General features: G+C 42.8%; 1 long non-coding RNA gene across 1 annotated transcript; it reads right to left on the bottom strand.

Moving 5' to 3' along the window:
- Positions 1–2,934: 2,934 nt before the first annotated feature.
- Positions 2,935–9,908, bottom strand: LOC116222117. Its single transcript, XR_006152620.1, has 3 exons — positions 7,931–9,908; positions 3,541–7,288; positions 2,935–3,419 (listed from the first exon to the last, which is right to left on the bottom strand). It is a non-coding gene; the product is annotated as an uncharacterized LOC116222117 (long non-coding RNA).
- Positions 9,909–11,222: the final 1,314 nt, after the last annotated feature.

Here is an 11,222-nt window from a genome sequence, read left to right as displayed (position 1 = left end):
ATGTTTTGGACAGATGTCCCCTTTTTCCTTCTTCTACTGTTCAAGCAGCTATATATACCCCAATCAGTCTTATATTCGTATCAAATCTGTGTTACTGCAGAGAAAATGATGGTACCATATTACTTTTAACCATATGTTAATCTCTAATGTGATTAATTCTGCGGAACTGCAGTCCAAAGTCAACAGTTTCTATGCTTTCATCTCCGTTAGGGTGTTGAAACACCCCCAACCCACATATCTTGGCACATGAAACAGGTTTGACTAGGAAATGTGTTACTCTTCATTAACGCAAGTGGAGAAAATAAATGATGCTGAAGTAAGCCTTCAATTCCGCTGTCTGTTGGGTGTTACCCTGCTAAAATAGGCAAGTCTGGAAAGGAATTAGGAGTGTCGTTAGCTCGGATAGCTGCTTCTCCTGCAGAGCAAAATCATAAGTTCTGAGTTTTTGCCAACATGCTACAACAAACCACTCTCACCGCCAGTAGGAGATGCTACAGCATTTCCAGGTACAGCCTGCTTTGTTCAACTATCTTGTCTACAGGTCAAGTAACACAGTTTGTAAGAAATTGCACTTTTGTGAGCACGCTGTGCTATTTTCTAGGCTTTGTGCTCGCTCTGCAAGCCTCCCAAAGAATATTACTACCCTTAGAAGACCACCACACACCCAGAGCAATGCCACTAGCCATGTGCTAGCCCACTATTTTTGGTATTGGTGGCTGGTTGCCCAATGTGCCATGTTAAGTTGTTATGTGAATTGAAGCTAGTGCTGATGGCGTCATCTGCGGGGCGTATGTGCTGGGCAGTGGGGTAGGTGCAGAGAGCCCAAGGGTGAGTGGAGCCATGGCTGAAGGTCGCAGGAGCAGCATGTGGGCGGGCGGCTGACGGGACTCTGATGGCTGACATGAGGATGTCTCGGTGACAGCTTTGGCCGCTACTCATTATTACTCTTTCTGATGCATTTGGATGTGCCAAGAAAAGACATCAGCGTCTGAGGGCTAGAGCTTTGTGCCTCTATCTCTCTCACAGACATGCACGCACGCACACTCAGACACATACACACACACACACACACACACACACACACACACACACACACACACTCAGACACATACACACACACTCACTCACTCAGACACATACACATACACACACACACACATGCACACACACACACTCACTCAGACACATACACACACACACACACACACACACACACACATACACACAAAGCACTGTCCTGTTAGCTTTGAGTGGCACAATGGCGAAATTACTTGTTTGTAGGGAACATGTTATGTTTTGCCGTTCCGGCATACCTCCGTGTTGCTTGGCGGTCCTTCTGAGTGTCTGTGGGGCTTTTCTTACTCAGGAAGAAACTCAGGTCCGAGTTGTATAACTGCTCACACGGACAAGACATCCCTCAAAAAGTTGTGTGTGTGTTTTTTTTCTCTTCCCCCAGCCAAAATGGATGAATGGATCGTGATGATCCATTGAGATGTCTTCTGGGGTTGATGGATATATATATAGAGCTGAAGGACACTAAGGGATGTTTTCTGAAAAAAAAAAACACGACCAGAGGAAGGTCACAGATGCCAACCCATCACTCATCTCTTTTAAAGGGCCCATTTTCTTTCCTTCTTCAGATTCAGTTTTATTTGAATGTCCATGAAATGCATGAGACTTGATTTATGTCTTAAAGATGTTTATCACCAACATCCTTTAAGAAAATGTAAATAGGAAATGCCGAGATATTGACGCCGCGGCTGTGCTGAGAGCGAGAGAGGTAGAGCACAAGAGCAAGAGAGAGAGCACACACTGGCTTAGTTAGGAACCCGGAGGAGGCAGATGGTGTTTGTGGCCATGACTCAATCCCCGTCTCTGAACTCCCGCCTAGCCTAGCGCGGCTCTGCCAGCCTCTGGTGGCTGCTGGCAAAGGACACGCTCAGCTCAGCTCAGCGCTAGACTTGGGAGAAAAGCAGGACATACACATTTATTTGGAAAGAGAGGCAGAGAAGAAGTAAGTTCTTAAAGGTGCAGTCGTGGATTGTATTACGTTTACACTTTTTGTTGAATTCAGTGAAATTCTCTTCGCGTGCCACCAGCTGTCCATTCAAAAAAAGTCCTGGCTCTGTAAGGCTCTGTAAATGGGACACAAACAAGATGGTTCAGGTGAAGCCATACACTACGGCTAGTTCATGCTGCTTCATGAGTGATTGGCCATTTAGCTCAAATTTCAACTTACTTTTAGCCAGAATCGAGGACTGTGCCTTTAAGACAAAGGTCAGACTATTTGTTATGTAGCCCCTTAAACCCCTCTTTGGAGTTTTAGCTTCACTCTTTTGTGTCAACAGAATTTGTTTCCATGAACATAGATTAGTATCATATTGAGCCTACAAACTGGTGTACTTTTTCATAACAGGGAAGACCTCGTGTAAGAACATTTATAGGGAGGATCTTTTTGGGGGTTTGTGGGATAGTGTCAGGCAGTGGCATATATTGCATTATGTAATTTTTTCTGATAATGAAGCGTCTTCTTTTTCTAAAGTTTATTTAACATTTGCATATTGATACTGAGATACGAACTGTGCTATGTATAAAATTACCTCAGCGGTTACAGTAAAAAAGCCCCTTCTGAGAGTGCTGTGTTCAATTATTCTGGGTCTCATAGCATCTGATAGCAGGCAAGTCATTCATTTTCGAAAGAAAAACAATGGACTTATTCCTGGACGGGTTTCCTGGCCTCCTCTGGCAAATTGAAACATTTTGGGATCGCGCTAAAGCGTACGGCTGGCTTTAGTGCCCAGGAGAGTGGAGGCGTACGGCTGGCTTTCGTGCCCAGGAGAGTGGAGGCGTACGGCTGGCTTTCGTGCCCAGGAGAGTGGAGGCGTACGGCTGGCTTTCGTGCCCAGGAGAGTGGAGGCGTACGGCTGGCTTTCGTGCCCAGGAGAGTGGAGGCGTACGGCTGGCTTTCGTGCCCAGGAGAGTGGAGGCCTGGCCTGGCCTGGCCTGGCACCGGCTGCAGTGTGGTTCTAATCGGTGGAACACTTGCGCATCAGGTCCCTATTAGTGTCTCAGCTCTGTAACTCGTTTGACCAGAGACTGCAGTCAAATGGAAAGTCAACAACAGATCAGGCTCATTTTCAAGAGGAGGGGAGAGCGGGAGACCAAGGCCACTGCATCACACTCTGGTTCCCGTCAGTCCTCTCTCCGTCGGTGCATGGTCGGTCAACCAACATGCTCAGTCCTATGACTTCCCCCCTGAAAGCTTTGATATCTCCATGACCACTTTGTGGCCAAAGCACAGGGACTTCAAAGGAAGTGTTTACGCTATGCTGAATATAATATGTATGCTAACATGACTACAATTGAGGAAAAAATATTTGTTTTGTGCCATGCCTTCCCCTCCTCTGCCGTTTAACAACCTGGAACGTAAAAGCATCTGTCAACAATCAGAGAGGGAGAAAGGCATGAATACAAACACCCTTGTTTAGTAGAGGACTTCCTGACTTTGTGCGTTCGTGAGTGTCGTGCTTCCCCTGGTACCTTTTATGTTCTGCAAGTCCGTTCGGACTTGATAGCCAGGAAAGCAGGAAGAAGTTTCCAGCTGAAGACCTCAGTGAGATGAAGGTATGCAGTTGGAGAATGTCTGAACACCCAAACACCACAGAATGCAATTTCACTTGTAAATCAAAGTGTTTTGCTTTACAGATTTGATGTTAGTGGTCCAAATCAGATGCAGATATTTGCTGATATTTTTTAGCGCAGTTTGCCACAACGTGCATGGACACATCAAAATCCAAAGTCTGTAGTCTGTAGTTAAACCATTGTAAAAACACGTTGTTTTTTCAGGTGTTAGATAACCCAGAACAAAACAAAAAATCTGTTTTGGGGATGGCTATATATTGTTTCCATGTCTGCTTTTACCTTGCATCATTGCATTCTATTCATCACATCAAGAACATATCATTATCATCATCATCACCATCATCATCCTCACATATCTCTTTTTGTCAAACTGGTGGTGTGTAAATGTATTCTCTTGTTCTCTGAAGTGGCCCTCCTCTTTAGTGGTGGATGTGATCTGCATCTGTCAGCCGGAGCCATGGAGGGTGGCACCGGGGCTCTCTGCCAGGGCTAGAGCTGTTTCACTGAAGCCAGAAAAGGAACCAGATGTCCACAATCATGTTTTTTTTCAGTATTCTGAATTATGGTTAGCAAAAGGGAAGCGATTCCAGTGACTCCACACATTTTGGTGAGTTATTGGATTGCTGCAGGAATTGAAAAAATGTGTGAGTGTGTGTGTTTGCCAGCCCCTGTGGTCCCCGCTGAGAGACACCGGGAAGCGGGAAGCAGAAGCGCATGAAGTGACAGAGTTTCACAAACGAGGTGCGCGCCTCGAGAATTCAGCCTTGCTGACACTCATTAGCCAAGGGAAAACAGAAAAAGCTTGGAATAGAGTGGAATAGTGTTTCATTCTTTTGCTGTTTCATTTGTAGACTTAAATAAGAACAATGAAAATAACATTAAATAAGAACAATGAAAATAATTTCATTTTAAAGTTTCCATGTGATTGCCCGCTTCAAATATGATTCCAAATATTGATCATCCTTTGATATTCAGTTCACTGACTTGATCTACCCACCACTACATTAATCTGATTGAACTGATGATTTCACAATCATTATCATCACAAATGGCAATAATATTTTCTGTCTGAATTCATTGTTTTTTTTGGTCTTTTTTCAGGACACTACCTCTCTTGTAGCATTTATCTTGGATTGTTTTGCGAGCAAGGGACAAAGAGGGGTCAATGATAGCTATCCCATGGATTCAGATATTGCCATAACGCATAGAATGTCAAAAAAAATTCCAGAAAGATCCAAGGGACAAGGTTTGTTCTGTAAAGGCTGCATTCTGTTGAAGCTATGTAATGTACCTGTCTTTCTACACTCCTAAACAGTGACATCTGACAACCTCAGGTGAGGAGAAGGAAATGGGGGAAAACCTGAAATCGATGCAACACTGCCTTCTACTGGACACTCCAAGAAAAGGTACAGTGGAATTAAAATTCAGTTGACTGTCAGGCAAGCAGGCTCCCTTCATTTAAGTAAATCAAACCTGCAAATACATATAGAAAAAAAAACACATTTTCATTCATTAGATGTTGAGAGTAATACAAGTTAAAATTCTTTGCTTGTTAACTTACCATTTAAAATTTAAATCTGTGTCATACCCTTAATCAGTATTCTCAGACAAAGCAAACTACCAACTCTAAAATACAGAACCCAGAATTCGTAAGTATTTTTACTGTCTGTACTTGACCTCTCTGCTTTTCTCATTTTTGCCGAGTGAAAGACAGAGAAAGAGCGGTGCTGTTAAGAGTGTGTGTGTTAGCATGTGTCCGTGTGGCAGAGGTTAGTCTGGCCTCCACTGACCCGTGAGGTGTGTGTACAGTAAACGGCACCCCTACGACCTCCTACAGCAGCTCTGCTAAGTACAACTACACAATGTTCATGTGAACTGTGTTCCAAAGATCTGCGTCCCGCAATCATTTTCACCGTGGTGTGGTAGTCTTCCCCTCCATCTCAGGTGTCCAACCACGACTCTTCCCCCCGCAGGAGACGGGCAGTACACGGTCTGACACCACCAAATACGGACATAGGAGTTTGCTTGTCAAGCTTGCTCATTTTAGCCATTTTAAAAGTTTCCTGACATTATATGAATTTGTCAATTTTGCCATCAGTGTTTGGAGGTTTTACATTTGGTTAAAGGAAACCTGTCAAATGGACCAGTAGATGAATTTGGTTAAAGGAATCCTGTCAAACGGACCAGTAGATGAATTTGGTTAAAGGAATCCTGTCAAACGGACCAGTAGATGAATTTGGTTAAAGGAATCCTGTCAAACGGACCAGTAGATGAATTTGGTTAAAGGAATCCTGTCAAATGGACCAGTAGATGAATTTGGTTAAAGGAATCCTGTCAAATGGACCAGTAGATGAATTTGGTTAAAGCAAACCTGTCAAATGGACCAGTAGATGAATTTGGTTAAAGGATACCTGTCAAATGGACCAGTAGATTCTGACTGGAAGAGAAGGGAACGGAAAAGAAAGAACGAGAAAATAATTTAATAATAATTTGATAATTTAATATTAATTTGGGTTTGAAATATATTTTGCAACATAAGTTAAATGGCATTACTGCTATGGAAAAATATTAAATGAATGCCACTTAAGTGATATTGAATACAATTATTGTCACTGTCCAATATTTTGAAAGTTTTTTTTAAAAGCCCAAAAGTATAATTTACAAATAATTAAAAAAAAACATTTATTTCTCTCAACTTTATTGTCTATCATATTCTGTGATCTATAAAGCACTGTAAATACACCAAATCAATCTGGGTGTAAACAACTCTTTTAATATAGTTTGACTTTGTTTCAAATTGTAGCCTTTATAATGATCTCTTAAGATGAAGCATGAAACTTTTTAAAAACCTGCACAACAAGCGACTGGACCAGGCTAAATTAGCGGAGAAATAAAACTGGGTCAACTGGAGCATGGATGTCCGTCTTTGCATTTGGATTTAGTGTAGATGTCATACCGGCCATACCTGTTCCCTCGCTCCCTCTCTCTCTCCTCCTACCTTTTGGATATCTGGATACCGAATCAAATTCCTGAGTAACGTCGACAAAGGGGGGACTGTTTGATGGTCACAGCAGCTCTCCCCTGACTGCTCAGGTATTCCGTCTCGGAGCAAACCCAACCATGGAGAGGGAGAGGGAGAGGAGGAGGAGGAAGAGTGTGTGTTCATTCTTCCTTTTACTTTAGCTGATTTACTTGTAAATCTCTCACAGTGGTCATATCACACCTACTGCTAAATTATCATTTGAAATGATGGGAGAGATACTTGACTAAAACTCACTCAGTATTGAGTATTAGTATCTCATCTACTCACTTTCTGCATGGCTGTTCAGTACAATTCACAGAGAGCTTGGACCTCTCTAAAATTAGTGGAGTAAATTGTAATTTTTTAAATGAATTTATTTTTTGAAAGATAAATACTAAAAAAAGAATTAAGACAGAATTTCTGCATAAAACTTTTCATGCACTTGTCACCTTAAAACCCTCTTCCCGTATTCCACTTAGAGGCAAAAAAAAAAGTATTTTACGACTTACTGGGACTGAAACTATGAAGAGAAAATAGAGTTTAGATGTGCTTGATTATGATGCCATGATGGGGTCTTTCTCATCCTGAGCGTTGTCTCCAGCCTCCATCTCTGTCCAGAACGATCTGGAACATGGAAAAGTAAATAAATAAGCAGAAAGCACAACAACTCCGTGCACTGTCCGTCATCTGTTTGCGTCTCAGCGTGTCCTTAGTATTTGAAGGGTCTTCTTGCCAAAGGATAGACCTTTGCCTTGAGATGGGGGGGAGAGGAGCCCAAAAACAAAACATTGCATGATGGTCTTTAAGCAGTTCCATCTGTCCAGCCCAAATTTCAGGCTAATAGCCCATGGCGGTTCAGATCACTGCCCTCACTCCCTCTACCTGCTACAGTGTCCTATTAAATCTCTCCACTCCACCGAAAACCCACAGAAAGGCAAAAAGAGGGGAGCAGAGGAGGAAGAGGAAGAAGGAGAGAAGTACAAGAATTTGCAGAAAACTTTAGTGAACTAATAGTAATAGTTGGGGTGAGGATGGTGCTGATAATGAAGAAAAATCTCTAATTAAAGATAGAGTGTGTGAAACTGGAGAAAGACAGAGAGAGAGAGAGAGAGAGAGAGAGAGAGAAAAGAGGGAAAGAGAGAGACAGAGACAGAGGAGAGGGGGAAACGACCTCAGGCACTCAGTGATGTGGAAAAAAAAGGGCTTATCATTCTGCTGTTTTTTTTAAAGGACGGCGCTCTCCACAAGCAGATGACGGCCGCTCACCTTGCCACAGGGGCTGCTCCAGATTGGTTCATTGTCAAGGCTTTTTTTTTTTTTTTACCCATGATTCCATATGGTATGGAGCGGGCTACATGTTGCCCAACATGCCAGTGCAAATGTTTTCTCAATTAGGTGTCTTATCTCCGGTGAGTGCACTAGCATCAGATGAAGCTCGCTGACAGCATAATGGCAAGCAAAACCACGGAGGGCTCCATCAAATGGCAGCTTTGCTACGACATCTCAGCCAGGACATGGTGGATGGTAAGTTGGCACTGACCAAAGGCTTTTTTTTCTCCTTCCTTCGTTCTTCCTTCCCCCTTTTTTGGGTATTTTAAACAAAAAAAAAACTTTACTCCCAGTAGATTTTTACTGAACACAAAAGCCGAACACAAAAATCTTTATGAGTTGGTGTGTCTGCGTGTGTGTGTGTGTGTGTGTGTGTGTGTGTGTGTGTGTGTGTTTGTATGTGTATGTTTTTTTCTTCTTTTAAGCTCCCATTCTTCACATTGATATTCAGCAGCTTTTTAATGAGTGTGTTGTTTTTGTTTGAGTCGTGTCACTGTGCTGGGGTGAGTGGCCCCTCTGTCGCTCTTGTCACTTTTGTTCTTTGTTTTTTCATCAGTATTCCTCAGTGTCCATTCAGCCCAGCGTTGTTAGATAAGCCCTGACGTGATGTCTGTCCACACTGCTGCTTGTGCTTGTGTGCCGCTGCATTTGTTTACAACTTTCGACAGAAACCCAGACACCAAGTGACTTTATCCTCACCGCGGCTGTCGTCCTCATTACAAAAAGCAAACAACAAAACACACTTTCTTTGCGTCGTTCATTTCCGCTCGCCTCCTTTTGCTAACATTTTGACTAACCTGCTACTCTCCGACGGCCAGTGATAGCTTCTTTCAGGGTCCTGTCTGGGTTTTTTTTTTTTTCCTCTTTTTTTTCCCCTTCCTCCAGCTCTGTGTCAGTGTCCTCTTGTTTCACGTGATGGAGTCAAAGTTGTGTGAAGAAGTCCTAACGAGGGAAAAAGAGGGCAGGAAGGTCTGGGCGCTCCGTGTCTCGCTCTAATCCCGTGTTTACACTGAGCCCAGTGAACGTGCTGCCTTTTGGCTGGGTGCAGCCGGTGCAAGTGTGTGCAGCACCTCTCCCCCTGCTTCCCGGCTATGACACTCCGCAAAGCAATTAAAGCGCTGAGGAGAGAGGAGAGGGAGAGGGGGAGAGGGAGAGAGGGAGACACGTAGTTAGAGAGGGAGAGAGAGAGAGAGAGAGAGAGAGGGGGGAAAAAAGGACTAGAGTGTTTTCTTGGACAAGCTGGAGTCCGCGCCGGGGTAGATTAACTTGCTTGTTGTGGTCAGCGAGGCCAAGCGACCTTTGACATCGGCTGTTGCTCCTGCCGAGCGAGAGAGGTGAAAGTAGGAGAGAGGGGAAGATAAAAGAGGGGAGGACAGAAAGAAAGAAAGAAAACAAGCCCTGCTGAAGTGGTCTGTGAGTCTGTGTGGACGGAGAGGGCTGCACAATGGGCTATTGTGGCTGGCCGATCCAAATGAGCGGTCGGGGAGATAAAAGTTCTATGGAAGCCCTGCGAGCCGTCTTCATTAGAGAACCCCTCGTTAGCTCTGCATCGCCACTGCTATTATCTTTATTATTGCTGTCATTATCAGAAGGAGTTTTTTTTTTTCAGAGAATGAGATGACAGTGGCAAGTAGAAGACTCTTTACTTCTTTCATTTTTTTTCGGGCAGTGGGCAGGGAGGAGATTGTTTGCATGCAGGTTACTTTGCCAGCTTGAATAAAGGAGAATTGTGTTGCCTCCAGACAATAGGCACATTATTCTCCTCTTAGAAGAGTATGAACTTTACTCCTACCCCTCCCTCGGCCCCCCTCCGTTTGTCCCAACCAGGCCAGCCCGCCACACCGGCTGCCCGCGTTCATACACCAGTCCGGGGGCCTCTCTCACTCACGCTCATGCTCTCTTTTCCTATCTTTCTCTCTCTCTCTCTCTCTCTCTCCCTCTCTCTCTCTATGCCTCTATTCCACATTGGTGCAAAACAAGTATGTCTTGATGCGTGTGTTTGGTAATGGTAATGTCCTGGAGGAGAGTGGAGGTGTTCTGGGGTGTTTGTAGTGCACGGGGGGGTTGTGTGGTGATGTGGACCCTCCGTGGGTCCGAGGAGAGCCCAGGGAGCGAGAGGGAGGGACGGGTGTTGACCACCAGATGATAGCTGTCTCATGAGCGCTCCATATCACTCCTCTCTTAAGCTTTCTTCTCTTTGAATTTTGTTTACCTTCTTTTTACTTTTTTCTTCCTTCTTTTTTTTCAATTCATAATAATAATAATCTCTCTTGGTATTTTCCTGTCGGCTTAAATATTTAAATAGTGTTTTGACTACATAGAGACTCTTTTATATCAATGTATTCTGGGAGAATATTTTTTTAAATAAATTGTGTGAAAAATAACACGACACTTTAAATTAATTTAATATAACATTTTCAATCGGTTCTGTTTTTTGAAATGTTTTCCTTCTAAAATAGTGTTTGCTAGTGTTACATTGTGTTGGTATTAAAGAGGGATTTAATGTTAATTGTTCTGTTGTCAGAAAGATTAAGAGTGCCGGTGTAGATCTTTGAAATGATTACGTACTGGTACGGGATTACTGTTATTTGTGATGCTATCGTGTGTTGAAATTTCTTCTGGGCAGCAAATATATGCGAGTACAACTGCAAATATGACTTGAATTTAAGCAAATTACCATAAATGTAACATTTGACTGTGGTGTGTTCAATGTGATGTGTGTCAAGCACTGGGAAATGTTCAGTGCAGTAGACAATGACAATCTAAATAATCTTTTTTGCACAATAATCCATTCTTCAAAAATGTACTTTTGTAAAGAATATGTAAAAATCGTTCAAAATAGAGCTAGAACAAATAATGCTATACAAAGGCATACATTCCTCTACACAGGGGACAGTTGTATAAGATTTCTTATCATATGTGAAGTAGGAATGAATTCATATCAGATGGCATTCCATCGTTGTTTATATGGTAGGTGTTTCTTTAATACATTTAAAGCTTTTCTCATTGGCATGTATTGCCACCAGGCCTTTTATCTGTCCAGAAAACGACAGAAAGGTAAACATGATTTAGGTCCAGCAAATCATTTTTTTTATTATTATATTCAATTGTCCTTTACCTTTCAATAAAACCACGTACACTTTCGCAAAAGTAGTAACTGACAGTAGTGTGATTTGTTGTGAAATAGAAAGGAAATGTTCATCATTCACAATGTTCAACATTCATCATT

This window comes from Clupea harengus, chromosome 10 (genome assembly GCF_900700415.2).
Source record: "Clupea harengus chromosome 10, Ch_v2.0.2, whole genome shotgun sequence".
Lineage (NCBI taxonomy): Eukaryota > Metazoa > Chordata > Actinopteri > Clupeiformes > Clupeidae > Clupea > Clupea harengus.
The sequence above is the reverse complement of the archived record's forward strand: the minus strand, read 5'-3'. Positions and strand labels throughout refer to the sequence as shown.